The 18610-nt window shown below is 39.7% G+C and overlaps 1 protein-coding gene across 8 annotated transcripts in view; it reads right to left on the bottom strand.

Moving 5' to 3' along the window:
* Positions 1–18610, bottom strand: part of STARD13 (StAR related lipid transfer domain containing 13) — a 324425-nt gene that overhangs the window by 190225 nt on the left and 115590 nt on the right. The window lies entirely within an intron of this gene.

Raw genomic sequence — 18610 nt, 5'->3', positions numbered from 1 at the left:
ATCAGAGGTCTTCAAGAAGAGAGTATATGAACATCTCTCCGAGGTGACATAGATCTACCTGATCCTACACTGTGGCCAAGGAAATGAAATACAGCTTACAGGAATTCTTTAAAGCCTGTTAACCTTCAAATAACCAGTTTATAACTTGTAATACAAGGTATTCTTCATGACTTGATCAGTACAATGAGATTTTTATCATCAAATTTTACTTCTGTAGCCTCTCTTAAAATACTGTTTCATGAATCCAAATACCGTGCTGTGCTTTTTCAAGTGTCTTTTACTGATTAAACTAAGAGTCACTTAGAAAGCTGGGACCCGAAGTAGATCATTACTCTTCAGGTCTTGCTTTACAATTACTTCACACACTGACAATGGGAGATGCGGTACAGAAGTTTTTGTTGCAATAAGGTATAGTCCCTGGAGCTGTGACAGGATGGGATAAGTAAGGAAAAGATTATTACCTGGGATCAGTTTTATCCCAAAAAGTAAAATGAAAACACTCTCCAGCAAGATGAACCACTATCATAGTAACTGTTGCTGATTAAGAACTATCATCTTTCCTATAAATTAAGCCAAAACCATAAACAATCATACTTTAATTTGAAAATGACTTTTAAAAAGCCCAAAGACTACCTGTTTCCTGGTATGTCGTGTTCTTAAATAACTATGGCTACACTTAAAACAGAAATTTGATATTTCTTATTTCTTCAAATCCAGCTTTACATTCAAGTTCTGTGGGCACTGTAATATTTTCAAGAAATGAAGTTTCCTGGACAGTTGGAAGTGATTAACCGTTATGATACTTTGAGATTTTAGTGGGGTTGAGGAACTACAAAAAGCAAATACCAAAGGACCCAAATTTGGAAAACACTATTCCCATTCATGTCACCAAACTCACTACAGACACTTGAAAAGCAATGATTAAAAATAGCTAGACTAGATGCATGTGTGTCAAGCTGCAAGTGTTCCCAGAGGGTAATCACACAGATGTCCAAGCTCACACAACGGAAATTACAAGGCAGGGTGCCTGCCACTAAAGAGACATTTTTCCTTCACACAGAAAATGGTCTTCAGAAAAATCCTGAGGCCTCGTTCACACAGATTAAACGTTCCAGTCCCTGAGGGTCCTTATTCTAGCAAGAACTGTGAGATAAATAAAGACAGAGTATCTGAAAAGAAACAATTCTTCCAAATAAACCAAAACAGCATTATTGGAAATCTAAATACAAACAAATCGCAGCTGAGGTCAGGATGCTGCTTTTAGTTCCCATGCCAAATCTTCCAAAATCAACATTGTGGTTTGGCTGTATGTTATCAATAACTGCTTGCCATGCATTCATCTGACATGACTCACTGACACTCAGCTTCCTTCCTGCACTTCCTTTGGCTCTCAGACATAGCTCTGTATTCAAACTTAATTAGTACTGATGTCACACACCGGCCTCTTGCAGCAGCACCGAGTCGAGCCCGGCGCTCACACAGGCAGAAGCTGACAAGTAGGTATGGCCATGCACACTGGTAATGTGCCTGCCTTTCAGAGCCTGCCAGGGATACAGAAAGAGCATGAAATTCTTGAAAACTGAATTTCAAAATCAATATTAATTCTGGGTAAATGTAAGTGTCTGAATGAACCTCTTTGGCCTGTGTGCAAACACATGAATGCAGCTGAGGAGCCAGGCCATATGGCTCAGGCAGCTCAACATTTACCCCGCTGATCTGCACAGTAATAGTCTTTAGCTCTTAAACTTTCTCAGTTTAATCATGAGCACATGACACATTTTTTGTAGTTTTAAGAACTTCAGATTATGACCCAAATAGAAGTTTTATATAATTTATTTGAGAAACCAGTAGATATCCAGGAAATTTTGTTGGGACACCAGACAATACAGCATGCACTGTCTCTGCCAGTCTATGAATTCTACTATTTTGGCAGGCAGGCAATACTAAGCTGCAGCTGAAAAAAAAAAAATGGAGTACAAATAGCAAGCTACTGCTAAAGATGTCAACGCAAAGCAGTTGCTTTCAGGGAAAAGGAAGGCTCTACTTTCTGAATACTGACTTCCAAGCTACTTCGTTGAATGCATGTTGTTATTTGGAACAACTACTTATTACAGACATGTTTGCCAGAGAAGTACGGCAAACATTAAGTATAATATAAAAATAAACAAACAAGCCACTCTGCAATTTCTGTTCCCAGAGACAGCTTTGAACTGGCTTTGCTACTGCTAAATGTTTTATACCAAACGATTTTTAGGTTCATAATTCTTCACAAACACTAAGTAAAAATAGACGTCTGCCCTTGAGTCTTAAGCCAACATAAAATATTTACAAAGATGGCATGACAACCAGCATGCTTCAGTTTCTGTAAGAAGTTGGAATTCCCCTGATAAGTGGAGGTTCTGTGAAGTGTTATCACACTATTTATATCAAGTGTTATAAATGAAATTCTTATGCTGAGGTACATGTATCCAAAGAAAATACAGCCTACTTAAACAATATTTTTGCTCTTGATTTTCACACAAATTAGCTTTTTCATCTGCCAGCAAGTTCTTTCTGATTATTCTGCAATTATTTCTAATTTCTCTGAAGCAGCACATTAACTAAACATAAATAAATTATTTTCCACTGTGAATAAACTGACTCCATATCCATGAAATCATTTGCACTGGAGTTAAAATGTGAAGGACTCCTATTCTGAGTTTCCTGAGGGATGAGGTGGACCTGAGTGGTGACTCATGACCATGTCACAGATGAAGTACAGAGATCAGATCCATATAGATCCTTGTGAAGCAATGTTGGATGTCTGTGTTACATATTGCTACATCATAATCACATGAGAGCATGGTACAGAGACAAGCCAGTGGCTCTGTGTGATGTTAGGCAAATAAAGTCAGGTTTTTAACCTCACTCTCAGTCCTGGATCTGTCAGCAACGCTGGCAGTGGAGAAGTAAGGATGCAGAATGGATGTGATAGCAGTCATGGAACAAGAAAAGTTGTAAAGAAGACATACAGTAGACCAGAGAGAGATTTTAGTGAAGAGATGAAACAGGACACAATACATTATCAATATACTCCAGTGAGGGATGTAAAAGTTGGGAACCTATGGTCTAGGTGCCTGTGATGCTGCTGAACTTCTCCCCAGGCTCTGTGCTCTGAGGCCTTGAGAAATTCCTGTGGAAGGAATCCTGCAAAGCTCCACGGGAACAAATGTAACCCCAGACCTGCAGGACTAGAACTAAAGCCTTCATTTGCAGTGTCTTCTTACACCAGGTTGACAACACTGTTCTCAAATATTCAAGTAGCCACAATTTTGCCTGCTATCCCATTACATGCAAAGCAATTTTAAGTTGCAAGTGCATGTCTTAAATTACTGGTCCCAACAGTGAGCCTATAATGTAGCAATGATTTGCAAAACACTTGCAAAAACCTTCAGAAGAACAGTTAATGATAGGATGTAGTGTATCAATATACTCACTCAAAAGCCATGAATCAAACAGAACAAACAAGCCACAATTCTAACCAACATCTTCTTGGGAGGTAAAACAACAACAACAACAACAAAGATGATCTTCAACAATAAAAGCCATTATAACTGAAAATCCCTGATGTATCTTCTGTCTTTCAATATGCACGGTTTAATAAGAGTTCCTTGGATAAGGTGGGCAAAACAGAGAAAACAGATGCCTTCACCACAGCCATCAGTAGAGTTGCTGCATTCTTCAAAGCTCTTGCAGTTTTGTGCCAAAGCCTGCTGGAGCTCATTGTGCTGAAGGACGTTCAGGGACTGAACTGCCTTCAGTATGCCACTGTGCCTTATGTTTTGCCTGTGCATTCCCCAAAAAGCCCAGTGCTCACTGCCTGGCTATATCCATCCCCAAAACCGAGATTTTGATCTACCGTATGCTTTGCTGAGGAGTAGGTTTTGATCTTCACAATGAGAGATTCAGGGATTTCGTTTTCAATATAAAAAGCAGCATAACAGCACATTGGCAAAATGTCAGGTAAATACATAGGCTCATTCCCACACTGGTCAGCATTACCATCAGGAAAACTCTGGGGGGAGGAAATGCTGAGAAAAGAAACTCAGAATCAGAAGTCATTATGGGCATAACTCATATACAAGACAAAGCAAACTGTTTATTTTAAAAATTATTTAAAGCGAGATATGCCTGAACACATAATTTCCCCAGGGATAGCTGGGTCTCTGGCAAGCACTTAAAACATGCATGCTTCTGGGATAAAGTTTTTTGAAGACAAAATGCTACCATATTGATTAGCATGAGAAGGATAATGATTTTCAAAAGCACATGATTTCTGGAAGTTCAAGCTAGTCAAGAAAAGTGGTACCATATGCCAAATGTGATGGACACTGCTGAAGATCTGGCCTTGTCTCTTAGGATTCAGTCAGAATTTAAGAGGAGCAGAGTTAGTGAGAAAATACTACCTATTCGGTAATTTTGAGTCATTTGCTGCAGGAAAAACAAAACAAAACCAGCAGATAGCAAGCAAACAAAACCCTACATCCCAAGTCACCTTTACTTTGGTTGCTTTTCCTCTCCTGCATGCATGGTACGTGAACTGTGAAACTCTGAAAAATTTAAATAATTCAGGAATCAGAACCTGTCTTTCCCACCCTTAACTGCAACTCAGTCTTATTCTGGATCGTCTCAGAAGGAAGGCCCATATGGCGTCTTCTCCTCACATAGCTTCTCTCATAGCTCACTGGGAGTTTCAATGAAGACAAATCTGCCAGGTATGGGGCACACACCATCTGACAGGGCCCCTTCATCATTCCTAGCAATCCACTGCCCTTATTTAGACCCAGATGTGTCTATGGCTTATCCCCAGTTATTTTTACCATATTGTTACCTCTAAGGCTTCCAAAATTCCTACACAGGTTTCATCTCTACTGGCTGTCACTCTAAAACTCAACCTTTTTCATACCTAAGAAGTTGTGCAAATTGTTTTTCCCAGCCCATCTTCCACATGTGCATCCTGCAGTGGATGCGGGAGCTGAGCATGCTGATGATGATATAGCAAATCTAATTGTATCATTATAGCCACCTTAAAGGGAAAGCCAAACTTTCATATGCCTAAGGGGAGTGGTTTAACAAATTTATATGCAGATGGAAGCATATCAAGAGCAAACAGCTAGTCATTCACAGAATAAATATTCCCATAATAAGTGCATAACAAGGAGCGATGGTAGAGCATGCAAAGCAGATGGCTGATCTGTGCAACTAAATGTGTGGGTCCCAGCAGCCTCATTTATGCTTGCACTTTCCCTGTTTTAGACTCTAAAGAATGAAAATAACAAAACAAGCAATAAAAAAAGAACACTGCTCCCTCTCCCCCCAAAAAACAAACCCAAAAAAACCCCAGCCAAAACCAAAAAGAGAAAGAACAGGCCATTCCAGGAGATGAACTGCTGATCCACTGAATGAGAACTGCCAGACGATACACACTGGAAATCAGGATGTCCCAGGATCTGCTGTGTTGAAATGCCTACCACAAATGTGTACCTGTCAGTCAGACTGGGGGACCTGTTACCCTTAAGACCCTCAGCCATGTGCTCCAGCTGAGTGAGGGATCTTCTTAGCTGCCAGAAGACTTTGCTTTGCAAATGCAACCTTTGCAGACACAGCTGGGTGTAAACTGGGAAGCTGCTACCGGCTGTCAACCATGTTATTGGGATGCTGAGTCACTAAAAAGGGCAACTACACTGATTTTAATGGGACACCTATCACAGTACCCTGAATGCCTCAGACAGCAAGGTTCAAGATGTACCTTACTGTATTTTAAGTTTGAAGGAGCAAATAGTATTGCAAATAATGGTATTTTGTATATTCTGGGTTAGGTAGGAAGAAGCAAAGCAAGTGTTGATGGGAGTACACAAGGGAGTCCAGCACATCAGGGAAGACAATCTTGTGACTGACGGTGCAGGGCTGAAGATGAAAAGACCTGGTTGATCCTTTCAGTACTGTGAGAGACCTCATGGAGGATGCTGGGCAGTCACTTGCATTCTGACCTTCTGCCTCCCTGCTACAACATGAAGATAGTGAAGACCACTAAGTGTCCTTCTCAGGTCTGAAAACTTAAATATTTCAATTCACCTCTTTGCATGTGGCTGTCTTTCTCCTGACATGGGAGGGAATGTGAATATTCCAGAATCAGATGAAATGTATTATTATAGAAATGCCCATCAGGAAACCCTGGGTGTGAACTCAGTCACGTCTAAAGAACTCTTTCAGGTCCCTACACTAAAATGTTAATCATCATTAGTTTATAGTTGAAAAGGTCTCATGTCTGCTTATGTACAATGAAAATAATGCAATCAGTCAAACCTTCATTCAAAAAGAAGGACAGAGCACACATTTCAGTGTTTTGTCCTCTTATTTTTTTTATGGTGATTTTTCAAAGCTATAGAAAATTTACAGCTTGGTTTGCTGTAAAATTTGTTTTCAGCAAACTCTCTCTTCAAATTAGTGAGTATTTTAGATGTGCCATATGGTACATGATTTTAGTTTCCCACATAATTGTTTACCCCATAACGACCTTGATGTCTTCAGAGCTGGAGAATGTCTGATACCAGTAATCATTTAGGAGCTCGAGGGGACCTTTTTAACATAATTTTTAGTATCCTAGAGTATTATGTGTCTTAACAGGGGAAAAAACCTACCACAGGCTTGTTTGATATATGCATGTCTACCATGCACATGCACTTCCTATCAATGTGGTTTGATATCAAGATTGGCCCAGATGACTTTATTGTCAGGGGAATCTGGACCTACTCTAGTCCGTACTGCAGGTTTTTAGTTTAGTCTGAGATCATGCATTAAGTCTTGGAATTCATTTCTATTGTTGAACCTTTTCAATCTCTGATATTGTGAAAAAAATTAATCTTGAACTTCAACAACTATGGCCTGTATCTCAAATGATCTGGAAATTATGGATATTTAATGGATATTATAGATATTTCTCAGAAAAGATTATATCATGTTTATACCTGCTGCAAATCTTCCTCTGAGAGTACTCCCCAAGAAACCCACCCAAACTAGGGATGTACACTCCCGGGACACCGCCACTTCAGCCACTATGAGAAAGGATGAGTTACTTCTTCTGCAACCACCTTTGTAAGACTTCCCACTAAAGATCAGTCTTGTCCAATAGGCAGTGATTGCATGGGCAGCTTGGCATCAAACTTCCAACTGAGCAACAACAGAAAAAATTCACTGTCCCAATGTACTTTGTGTCAGACAATCAAAAAAACCCACCATGCTCTCATTTGCCTCATCCTAAGAGAATGGCATTGCAGGAGGACAGTTAAGTGCACGACACACAGACCAGCCAAGAGGAATGGAGCCACAGGTATGATGCAGACTAGCCAGGACTCTGGGGAGGAGAAAACCATTTTGTTTTCCCAAGAGGCACAAGCTATTCTTGCTGATGGGATTTCAATCAGTTCACAGCAGCTGGAACTCCACATCACAGAGGCATACACAGCTGGACAGTTAGGCACCAAAATCAGTCTCAGTATAAAAGGCCACCCAGTAGAACATGACAAGTATACTCAAGCTGAATGTCTTAAGGAGCCCTGTCGAAGAGATGCATACAAAAAAAGCAGTGGTTAGCAGAAAAAGTCATTCTTCCGATATGTCTTAATAAAAATATACCCTGAGGAGAGAAATGCCAATAAATCGACTCAGAACTACCTACTACCCAAAACTCCTGAAGAGACTGTAACAAGAAGAGGCTCCTCAGTTAAGCAAAGTCAACAACTGTGCAAGCCTCTGTCAGCGAAGAATCATACAATCCTGACCCTGGGTTGAATTCCTGCTGTGATACAAGAAATCAAAGGCAAGTCCTTGGTGAAACTTCAGATATACCTTCAGAAAACAGCACTTAAAGAAAGCAGGCAAGAAATCCTTGAGGCTTTGGTACAGGTACAGCTTGGGGATTAAAACTCATTATAACCATTTCTTGCCAAAACTTCTTTCTCTTTCCTTTATTTTGGCACAAGGGCTAGGGTGAACAAGAGACCCTTAATCACCCAAATCAGATTCCCCGTTTAAAGAGTTCATTAAAAAGTAAGGGTACAATCATACCATGTTACACCTTGAGTTTATGTTAGTTGTTTAAGCTCTCACTAAATTCACTCTGCAAACAGACTGTCTGACTGGCTGAAAAGCCAATGCAACACAGAACACACTCTGTAAGAATACAAGGATTTGCATCTCAAAATGCTCCAACTCTACAGTCCAGGATCACCATTGTCTAGAAAGACAGTGATGTCTGACATCAAAGTACAGTTGTGCTAGGATTGCACTGCCTGAGCAAGGAGCAACGAATAATTTACAGAGCCATGGCTATAGATAGACATCTCATTAGGCAGATTATCTGAGTTGAAATTTCAAGAACCTTTAGTAAACTATTTTTATACATGAATCAAGGACGACTCCATAAAAAACCCCAGTGATCAAAAGAGGTCAAGGTTTTGGATTTTGCACTGCATCCTGAGCTGATGTGTCAGCAGAGTGATGCTGTGCACTGCGGGGAGCGGCTCCTCCCCACGCTGATGCAGAGGGAAGAGTGCCACCTGCTGAGGTCCTGCCAGCCTTCCCGCATCAGTCCTCTCATCATCTGCCGCTCTGACCACATTGCACCCTCCTCTGCCCGTGTGGTATTCCAGATTGCTCCGGGGTACCATGTGCCTTCTATCAACAGAGCTTCCTGCTGTGCTGGAGTTACTGAAGGGAGTGAGGAGGCATTCAGCCTAGGGACTTAAAAGAGAATAGGATGGGAATTCCCTTTTCACCTGAATCAGGCTGCAAATCTCCTGGGAACTGATGTGCTAGGAACTGTTTTTTGATGAATTTTCTATTTACCTGTACAGCAATCCTTTGTAGTATAGGCACAACCATGGATTAATTTTAGTCAATTTACACAAACAAAGTGAAACACATATCTTAGGATACTCCAGGAGCAAGGACAAACAGGCTACAGGAATTAATACCATTAATGGAACTGTGACTTTTGCAACCATGATTGGGGAGAAGATCAAAATGAACATGAAGGATAACATCCACTTCAGTGTCTGTGCAACTCTCCAGTCCCACGGGCATTACAGAGAGCCCAGATTCTGCAATGGCCACAACCTCTAAAAGTCTTTTTGGTATTTTTTCCAGACAAACTTGTGAGACATGTAACTAGCTCTGAACATGCTCAAATTAATATTTAGTGTACACGTTGAGACACTAGATGAAACAAGGAGTCTGGAAACCAGGACCTACAAGAAAAAACTAGATGAACCAGACTGACCTGCAGAGGGAAGGCAGAAGGCAAACAAGAACACAACTTCTTCTGCATACTGATGATGAACACAAGAAGATATTTTACACTAAGAAAGCACAGTAAAACTTTCTAATGATCAATGGGGTACTGAAACATATGATTTGAACAGGCTCTATAGTCTGTCAGTGGGAGTCTTAAAAAAATGCCAGACAAGCTTACATCAGGGTGACACAGGTATAGGTGATTCTGATGTGGTAAAGGGCAATAGCCTAGAAGTCCTCCTGAGGTCTCTCAGACTGCAGGTTGCTCCAGTTCCTCTCTGAGGCTGTGCTACCTCTGTGTCAGTGCAAACTCACAGTCCTAGATGCAAACTCCAATTTGTTAGCTCAAGTTTTAAGACATGCAAGTCCTTCTGGAAATTTTCAGTCCAATCTGCAGCCTGCTGGCTAACCCAAAACGTTCTCAAGCTTTAATTGAGTGGTTCATCTGAAAATTTGTATTAGGACATTTTGCAATAAAGAAGCTTCAGCCACTTTTATTTCTGAGCACTCTGGTTTTATATCAAATTATTGTAAATTTTAATGTAATGCATGCAATACTGATTTAAAGAAGGTCATCATTATGACAACTGGCTGCTTCAAATAACGTGACCTTTCTCCTACAGTGTATTATCAGCAAGACCCATCGAACAATTCATCTCAAAATCACTACTTTATCACTCTGTGTTCAGTTCTGGGAATTTACAAAAAAAAAAGGTCATATGAGTGGTAGCAAGATAGAAAACTTCACCAAATAATTTTTCTGAAGTTGTACTTCCCTTGTGTAAGCGCACATCACTGTCATCCCAGGACAAGGGGCTGGCAGTCGGGAAAAGCTGCCTCCTCCCAGTAGAAGCACAAGAAAAAGTTGTACCTTGAGAGGGATTATCTCTGCTAGAGACGGGATGCACAATTTGCTCCATTCATTTGCATAAAAAATGCTCTCCCTGTCCATTGTGCCGGGCTCTGTCTCTGGTGTGTTACAGATGGAAGTTCCTTCTTCCTCAGCGTGGGAAACAGGCAAGAGCAGCCTACAGGCTCTCCAGAGTACAAAGAGCCAGAGGCTGGTATTATTAGAGACCTTTGCACCACTGCTTAAGTGGGACCAGGGGTCTGACTCTGCCCAAGCTCTGAAATGCTACAGAAGCACTTTGTCAGCACAGGCAGGACACATTTTTAATTATACATCTCTGGTAATATCTGAATCCCTTTGCTTTGCTCTTGCTGTGAACAACAATTGTAAAATCAAAGGCTCCATCTCAGTCATGAGCCGTCTGATCAACATGTGAAATAGCTGGGAAAAACCCTGCCTGAATAAAAATTACAGAAGTACTTAAACAGAGGCCAAGATGAAGAAAATGAGTAATAGCTACTCTACAAGAGGAATTATGATAAAACTATAACATAGAACATATTCACTCTTTTTTTTTTTTTTCATGCTGTTGTAACAAATATATCACAGGGCCAGAAAAAAGAAAATGCAAACCCTTGACCAGATGGGCAGACAGATAAGGTACAATTGCACATACTTCCCTGAAGAAAACTGTGCTCAACCAATCCCACAAACAAAAATACAAGAGACAGCCTCCCAGAGTTGAATCCAGCACATTCCTGCCATTCTCATCCATGGGAGGTGGTGTACTCTATCATCTGTTCTTTCTTGTGGCTGCTATAAAACACAGTAGAAAATTGTACTGTCACCAGATTATATAAACCGTGTGTTGCATCTAGAAGCATGAACCCAGTGGATGGTATGAATCATGCAAAGAGAAGAAAAGAGAGGGAAATTGTTTCACTTTTGCACTTCACTGAGTACAAAGTTAACTGCATGGAAGTGAGGTTTTCTCTCTTTATATTTGCATAGGCATGGTAAAATTTACTGGTATGGTTCCCAAACACCTCCAGTTATGCATGTATAGAGATTCTTATTTTCACAACTTGAATCTCATATCTACGGATAAAGAATCAGGACATTTCAGTTTGTCTTGAAAAGCAATGCACTTCTGAGGCTGTGTGCTAACACTGAAATATAAGTCAGCAAGTTTAGTGTTTATTATTAGCAAGACTGCACTATTATGAAATGAAATTGTGTTCCTGCAAACAGTCAGTGTTATCAGAAATACAACACCGAAGCATTTCTGCAAAAGAATTCAGCCAGAAGATTGGAAAATTAACGTAACAACAAATGTCATTATAGAATATTTCAATTTACATATGATAAATATGTCTATAAAAGTCAAGTAGCACACGTAGGATTAATTTGGGATATATATACTAATTAATCAATGCCAGCCTGCAGCTCTTATTTTGTCACTACAGCTGGACCTAGATGGCAAATCTCACTGTGTGAGCTTGGGACAGTTATAATGAGAAAGGGATTGGCCTGGCTCAGAAAAGTGCTCACTCAATAAATTTTGCTGGCAGTCTCTGCTCATGGGGTTTTGGCAAAATCACCACCAAGCCCAGCTGCTCTGCTGCTACTGCCATTCCTGGTGGACCTGCTGGCTGCCCTTGCAGAGGTGGGTGACCTCTATTTCCCAACTGCTTCTGTGGTTCCTCCCTTATTCAAAGCTTTTCTTGCAATATAAACAGACATTATCAGTTTTAACTACATAAATAGCCATGTAATGCCGAGCAATAAAAATAACCAATTCTAGTCTCCTCTCAATACAGATTTGGACTTCATATACCTTTTGAACTACATTAAATGAACTTTACTCCAAAATGAGTCGGAAACTTCAATTTTATTTTATACTGTATACAAAAAAAATGCATATAAATTATCTTGCCTACATCCACCTGAGAATAATCAAATAGTTTTAAATTATTTTTCAATGGCATTTTATGAATAGGACAGCTCTTTCCTCTCTTACACAGATAGCTCGAGTTTTAAAAATAAAATACACAAAACATATCCCTAGCCTCCAGGTAATCCTTATGAAAACTAAATTAAAATAATGGATTTGATGCAAAATACTGTGTTAAAAAGGTACCATTAATGTAATTTTAAATTAAATAAATATTTTCATAGATCAAGTGATTTAACCATAGCAGTTCAAAGTAATTTTAAATGCTGCATAGCTACATTAGGATTGTCATCTTCAGCTGATGACAGCATTTTTGTCAGAAAAAAAATAGAATCAAGCAATTAATTAAAAAAATATTTGTATTGGGTCTGGCTGAGATGGAGTTGATTTTCCCCATAGTAGCCCTCAATAGGGCTGTGCTTTGTAGCTAGAAAGGTGTTGATAACATGCCAGTATTTTGGCTACTGCTGAGCAGCCCTTGAACAACATGAGGCTCGCTCTCCAACCTTACTCCCTGACTCTCACAGGCCAGTGGGCTGGGGGTAGACAAGATCTTCAGAGGGGACACAGCTGGGACAGCTGACCCGAGCTTGCCAAAAGGATATTCCATACCATATGATGTCTGCTCAGCATTAAAAGCTAAGAGAAAAAAGAAGGAAGCGGGGAAGGGCCTTTGTTATGACATCTGTCCAAAGCAACCATTACATGTGCTGAACCCCTGCTTCCCAGGCTGAATATTGCCTGCTAATGGAAAGTAGAGAATAAATGTTTTGTTTTCTTTTGGTGCTGGATGCACAACCTCTTCCTTTGCTTTATTAAACTGCCTTTATCTTGACCCACAAGTTTTTTTAATCTAATTTCTCCATTGAAGGAGCTGTTGGGAGGAGGGAATAAAGACAAAAGGGAAGAGAAGGGGCTATGCTGGGCTCTTATGTTTGCAGCCAGTCCTTGCTAGGAGCAGACTTTGGCCAGAGTGCTGTCAAGTGCACTGGAAACAAAGTGGATGAGAAAGCGTGGAGTATAATAGATACTGGAATACACAGCTCTCAGGAAGGAAGGGAGGCATTTGCCCTTCACTCCCTATTAGTGACTTTCATTAGAGTTAGTACAGGCTCTTCCTGGGCAATGAATATTCTTTTACTACCAAGAAACGACTTAGTCTTAAAGCAGGGAAGATTCTGTCTTCCAGGAGCACTTGACCATATCAGAAATGACTGCAAGTCTAGAGTGCTCCTGGGAAAGAAGGGTGTCTCAATGTCCTCATTGTGTGGGCAGAGCAGGGGAAGAACAGAAAGGCAGCCCTCCTGTTCAGAAGCAAGAAAATCCGCCATATTGGGGTACAGATGGAAGTGGAAGGGGTCACCCTACCAGACTACTTCAGCAGGCCTCTGTCCCAGTGGGATACTGGTCGGTTTAAGTACTGAGCACAAGAAGAAAAATTATGCAAAGACAAGGTTTCAAGCTACCTGCATCTGTACTGGAGAGCTATTTTGCTGACACAATTCATAGCAACATTAAGGATAAAGAAGAAAGCAACTCACATGACTAAAGGACACAGTTTGAAATTTGTTTTTCCAAGAAGGGGAACAATTGGAGCTAGCACTCTTTATGAGGAAAAATGATCTGGCAAGAAAACCAGAGACTGTATATAGATTCTGCTCTTGACCATGTTGAAACCAATCAGATGGTTTTGAGATTTTGAGAAAGTCATTGAAAACCCGATTTCTGCAAAAATTTCTGTACCTTTTCTGCATGAGCTATGCTACTTTTACAAGTGCATTTAATTGAAGTATAGACAGAAATCTTCAGCACCAACTAAACCAAATAACTGTGTCTTTAAACACATCAATTCTTTGAGGAAATGGAGCATTAAATGCTATGTCTTGATCCCTCAGGTCTAGGCTTCTTACTTTATGTTCTTGCACTTTACTGGTCATACAAAGTGGCCCAAAACCAGGAAGGGCATAAGAAACCTCTGCCCAGAGACTGCACAAGTCTTCTTGGGACTTCACCATCAACTTTGTCAATGCGGTGCAAGGTCAAAGTAAAGCATGATCTGCCTAGTCTTCACCTTGGGAAACACACCCTACTAGATAATGGATGTAATTGCTGCTATAAATTGAAACATGAACTGATAAATTTATGACTGTATCCAGCAGTGACAGTGCATGAAACTTATTTCAGAGTCAGATTTAGGCACGTCTCAGATGTAAAATTAAGACTGTTTACATATTTTGTGGAGACATGAAGGATCAGCTCAAGGCTTGTAAATACCTTAAGATTCTCAAAATTCCAAAGAGTGCTAGCAAAAGTAAAAACTGTTATGAGTTGCCACATGATAACCTTTTCTGCCCTGGATGTTGGCAGCTATCTGATAAAAGGCTTGTCACACATGCTCACTAATGGAATAATCTCTGATCCCTCATGGTCCAGGGCCAGCAATATTGAACAAGTAGTGCATGAGAAACACAATGATTCTGACTTTGTCTCAGCTGTTTTTATTTTTTAATTTCTCCACCTCAAACAATGTCAGAGGGTCAGACAAGCATTACACTTACTACAGAGAGATAATGACTATTATAGCCATAGATTACTACCTTATTAGTTTTATATTTCTAAACAATGTCAGAAGATATCAGACATCTCTGGAACCTCTGACCTAAACTCTGAAACACTATTTATAGTATCAACTAGCATTTCTCAGAAAAAAAAATCTTAAAGGAATCATAAACACTTCAGTCATGTAGGTTACAAGGCAGTGCATTTTCTGAATCAAGTGCCTTAGCACAGATAAACCATAGTTCACAAACAGTTTAAACTACCAGAAGTTGACACTGATGTGAAAGAAGCAGTTTGCCCTGACTCATCTCTAGCCACTCTGAGCCTCTCTTGCAGCAGCCTACAAAATCATGTCTGAGCAGTGAATCAGACTGAGAATCCAGGCTAAAACAACCCCCCAAACTGTAAAATAATTAATTTTAGCCCTATTTGATTTAATATGCTCAAGCCATTTGTCAAACCAAAGCAGAAGATATCAAAACTAGGCTCCTCAACTCTATTTTAAAAAAACCCAAAAAAGCAGACTTACAACACATAAAGGAAAAAGCCCTTGTTAGCAATATATGAAGTTCTGTTTCCTTGCTCATTCACAGAGTGCATAGTGCAGAGGATACTGTGTTACCTGCAAGAGCTAGAAGGTGTTTACTGATGGGTTTTTCACACCACCTGGTATTAGACTCCTAAGTTAGACTATCAAAGTTTTCTCAGCTCAGAGCATAGAGGCAGGCACTGCCCATCAAATGCCAGATTTTAACTTATATGCCCTGGGAGGTATTTAGCTTATCCAGCTCTATGCCCTGATGCCTTGGGTAGTCACTTCTTCAAATACTTGACCAAGCAACACCAGCACTTTGGGGGTACAAAGCACTTCAACAAGAGACCTACATTCAGGCAACTCCTTGAAGGCAAGGTGTATCTTGCTGTAGATGGGCTCTTTCCTCTTCATTAATGGAAGCTCTATAATGTCTATAATGTAGACATGGACTTAAAAACACCAGCAATTGTCAGGTGGAACTTTGCTGTTTGTCTCTCAGGCACGTGGCTTCCCTGCTGCCTTAGATACGTGTTTCCTTTAGTGCCTGAAAAAGAAAGCTGCAGTGAAGCAGCCTTGTGGGGGGAAGGAAGGATTGGAGACATCAGCCCTAAACACACGATTTGCTTTTTTATTCCACCAAAATATTGTAAGAAGTGAAATCATACAAACAGGCATACAAACAGGACACCTACTTTGACAAGTTTGCCAAGGAACCCATCATTGCGCCTTTTAGGTTGTTGGTCTAGTTGATATCCATGAAAGTGTGGAGCTAACATAACTACCTTGTACTGGGAATTGAACAAATGTGTCCCAACTAATCACTGCATATTATTCCTGAATTTAAGCACTCCTGCTATTTCTAGAACTGGTCTTCTCTGTTCTATTTGCTAATCTCAACAACTTATGGAGTATTTGTTTCTTTAAATATCTTGGGTATACAAGCTCCTGGGGAGTAGAGACAGATAAGGTCTTTTGGACCTCCTAACTCATAAAGAACTGGAAGAGAGGAAAAATTGGATCATAAAATACAAGAGGTCTGATTTATCTCCGTGTTACTCCCACATTATGCATTATACCATCTGGATCATGAGAGTTAAACAGATGCAGACTGCAGTGTGACATGGAGGGAATTAGACCTTTTGTCATTTGGACCCATCCCTTCTACTATAATAAAAGCAACTTCAGTATGCCCTTTTTAAAAATTATGGAAAAGTCTGTACATTAAGGAAAAAGCAGTGAAAATCTGTGTATTGGAGAGATATGACAGACTCACACAGACTGCATGCCTGGAGCTAGACATGGCATTATTTGAATTTGCCCGAAAAAGAGCAAACCAAAAGCAGCACTTTGAAGGAAGCAAATGATCAGCTCTCCTGAATGGCATTTGCAAACACCCAGTTTCAACATTTATTCCTAATTTAAAGTACCGTCCAATTAAAAACCAGGTCACTAATTTCTCAAGAAATTCTTGCCTTCAGTAGGTTTCTAGACTCGCCGGTGCCCTAAGAAACATTTGTACTTTCTGCATTACCCTGCTCTTACTCCAAAACTTACAAAACTGATTGATACAAGGCACGGACTGTACTGATGACAATCCGTAGAACTGCTTTTTATCGTACAAGCATTTCCTGATTTTCAACAAAAAGAGAAAAGGAGACTTCAGAAAAGAAAAAAAACCCCAAAACTAAACTTTCTCTGTCTTTCCTCTCACACACTGCTAGCCAAACAACAGTATTACTGCAACATCACTTCAAAAATATTTACATAGTACTAGTGGGAAGGCAGCTAAGCTGTGATACTTGTACATGCCTGAACATTTGGCCAAGGTAAAAAACAAATAAAGTTGGCAAGTTTCTTTTTAATTAATTGTTATCTATTCCAACTAGAACAAGCAACAAATCAGAACAAATGTTCATGCTTTTGCAGAAATGGAAAATAGCAAAGTTATTTTCCAAGGTAAGGAAATAGCTAGTGGGAAGACAATAATGTTTTTAATTAGCAAGCCAGTGGAGCCAATCTTCAAATTTCCTTTTCAGTGCACAGGATTAGGTTCATTTAATGAAATAGAGAATTTTTATGGTGGCATGCAGATCATTCTTTGGTAGATGAATATGACAGTGTTCAAGATACCTTTAATATACTAGCTTTTGCTTTAATGACAATTGCATAGATAACTTAAAATAAGCACCTCATTCAGAGAAAGAGAACTGCTGAACTATTGGCTTAATGCGTAATTACTCCTAACACCTATTGGCCTAGGGATAGGAGGAAAAGAGAGTGGCACATGTGATGCCAATGTCTGGAAATGGCTCTGAGGTCCTTTGTGGAACTAATATGCATGGCAGAAAATTGCCAGAAAGTATGCTTAAGAACACACGGATAGTAACGCAGGATAACATGTTAGAATAACCAGGATTTTGGAGACCAATTTTTTGGAATGATCATGCAGATACAGGCAATTTGACTGATACACTTCCATTTCAAAAAGCTTCTGATGAAGTTGTCTATCAAACTCAAAGTATGAAGGAAGAATGACAAAAAAGATGTCAAGAAATTTTCATTGCTAACTAAAAGTGAAAAAAGAAGGTTAAGAATAATTGATTATTTTCTTTTACAGTGGATGGATATACCTGACAGTCTCACGGACACATGTTCAGTACACTCACAAGTTAACTGGAAAATGGAGGAATAAAAAGGGACAGAGTTTTCTGATGATATTCAACTACAGAGGTTAATAAAAACAAAAACTGACTGCATATTGCTGCAAAAGGATCTCATGATGTTGAATGACTGTAAAATAAGCAGAAAAATGTAGTTCAATAACAAATACAGACACTTGCTGGGAAAAAAACCCAAAACAACAGCCTCAGGTATTCACTACTTCCTACAAGATGCCTGAGATTCAGTTTTTGCCAGTACAAGAATTACAGCCACAATAATAATTCAGTAACAACCTTACAGTAAGAAAAAGGTTTTGGTAGCACCTACTCCACAACTGAACTTTGGAATCCATTGCTACAAGACACTGAATATCAAAAGAACAAATGAATACAAATGAGTACAAAAGACACAACTAGAGGCAAAAAAGACCCTTAGGGGCTATTAATTACAAAAATGCAATATAGTGTCTGGCTTCAATGTGCCTGCATGATAAATACCTCAAAGGAAGTTTAGATGGCTTACTATCTGTTTACCATGTCCTTACACTTCTTTCCTGAATACCCAACACAGGCCACTGACACAGTGCTATAATTACCTTTGATTCAATACAGTGCAGCCCCTTTCTATGTTGCATGATGATCACAAGCAGTGCTGGCAAAAAAAAGTAATTTAAAACAGAGAGAAGAAACCATCTGCATTTTAGAACAAAGACACTGAT

This window comes from Corvus kubaryi, unplaced genomic scaffold (genome assembly GCF_017639235.1).
Source record: "Corvus kubaryi isolate FWS band 111438036 unplaced genomic scaffold, C.kubaryi_AGA036_p1.0 split1-65, whole genome shotgun sequence".
Taxonomy (NCBI): Eukaryota; Metazoa; Chordata; class Aves; order Passeriformes; family Corvidae; genus Corvus; species Corvus kubaryi.
This window is presented reverse-complemented; position numbering and strand designations above follow the sequence as displayed.